General features: G+C 35.5%; 1 pseudogene; it reads left to right on the top strand.

The window, feature by feature from the left end:
• The first annotated feature begins 518 nt into the window (after window positions 1-518).
• Window positions 519-649, top strand: LOC117285416 (annotated as a pseudogene).
• The last annotated feature ends 1,174 nt before the right edge of the window (window positions 650-1,823 follow it).

Genomic DNA, 1,823 nt, shown 5'->3' with positions numbered 1-1,823 from the left:
GAAAGAGGTCTTCCAGAGCTGCTTCAGAAAGTGGCAAAGATGATGTGTTCAAAAGGAAGGGAAGTAGTTTGGAGGGGATTTAGGACAATAAATGTTTTACTGAATAAACTTTTCCTCAACACTCATTGTATTGTTTGATAACATCATATCTATTTATTATCTGTCATAAACTATTCCAGGTCATTACAGTACAATTAAATTCTTGTTATTAAGTTTGAAGTTTTCAGCGGATCCTTAGTGGAAAATCTCAGCTAGCAAATTTTGGGATTCATGTAGGATTTGAGTATGTGGAGAGCCATTGTCACATGAGGGAGGTAGAAGGTTAAAAAGACCTGAGCTTATGTGCATTGTAAGTACATATTCATATTTTAGCAAAAACATTCTCCTAAGGATATAATGCTACATACTGATATCTTATAATGAAAGTAAAATTTTCACATATCTATTACATGTAATGAGATATAAATAGACTGTAGCTGAGTAGGTTGGGAATTTTTGAAGATTTAAAAGCATTTATTAGCTTTGCACAAGGGCAGTATCATAGCCAATGAGGTTTATCCGAGGTACGATTATTGCTAATTAAAAGCATTTATTGAACATTCTCTTAGAGCCTGTATAGAGGGATAGGATGCATGGAATTCTGATGAAAATAAAAACACAGTCACACCCTGAGGAAGCTTGAAGCCCAAGGAGACATGGAATGTATGTCAAGGATGATGATGTAACATGTGTTGCTCTATATCAAATCCTCGCACATGCTGTATTCCCATGTGTACAAGCAGCTTTTTCATAGGATCGTGATGCCAGTTATGGGGTTTTTTTTTGTTATTACAATACAATTTTAAAAGTAAAAATTTGTAGTAATAAAATTAAGAGTCAAAATTTGATAAACCTTAAATATCTTCACCCAACACGCAAGAAGGGAGAGTTAATTAAGGAAGAAATTGTGTAAACTGAAAGGAAAAAAAAAGAAAGAAAGAAATCTGGCTACACTAAGCCCTGGGTTCAAGTGTCGGCAGGCTCTTTGTCAAATCATACTCTGACAGTGGGGTTTAACCTATGTATGTAAGACTCGGGTCCCTCATGGGAAGTCTTCGATTGGTAGAAACAGTACTTTGCAGGGCATACTCAATAAACTCAATGAATTTAAAGCACTTGACTCAGGACCTGATACAGTACAGCCAAAGAGGTTTATAAGTAACTATTATTATTGTTATTTTTGTATTTGTAGCTGTGATGGTTTTAAATTTTACAGCGTACAATTTGATTGGAAACTAGTGAAAGTGTTATTCAAATCCTCATATTCTTCAAGAATATCACAAAGCAAAATGAAGATGGAACTTCAATCAATTCACCAGTTGTCAGATCATTAAGATTAATTATCTTTCTGTGAGCTCCCATTGAGCATGATGAAAAATGACTAAAAAATTAATAGAAAATTAGATAAAGTACAAAATCTAGGTGATTTTATTTTTAATTCTATTATTGGGTTATCTGTTTTTAGCTAAAATGAAGTGACAGAGATTTACCCTTCCCTTGAACAAACTATGTGTAAAAATGATTGTAGACGTTCCATATGAAGGAGTACAGGGCAGCGATTCCCCAGAGTAGGGATACAGATGAGGTGAGGAGAGCCTATGTGTGACAAAGTTATTGCCTCTGACAGCAGATAACCTCTCAACTGCAGCTCATGAGATAGGAGCCATGGTAAAGCCTAGGCTTCTCTTAATCTAGGAGTCTGGGAAGGCCAAGGCAGCAAGAGTCCACAGGGAAGAGAGAGAAAGAAGAGAGAGAGAGATAGGTTTCATCAATCTTCAGAATTC

The sequence above is a fragment of the Fukomys damarensis genome, unplaced genomic scaffold (assembly GCF_012274545.1).
Source record: "Fukomys damarensis isolate Sample0158 unplaced genomic scaffold, DMR_v1.0_HiC HiC_scaffold_9, whole genome shotgun sequence".
Taxonomy (NCBI): Eukaryota; Metazoa; Chordata; class Mammalia; order Rodentia; family Bathyergidae; genus Fukomys; species Fukomys damarensis.
This window is presented reverse-complemented; position numbering and strand designations above follow the sequence as displayed.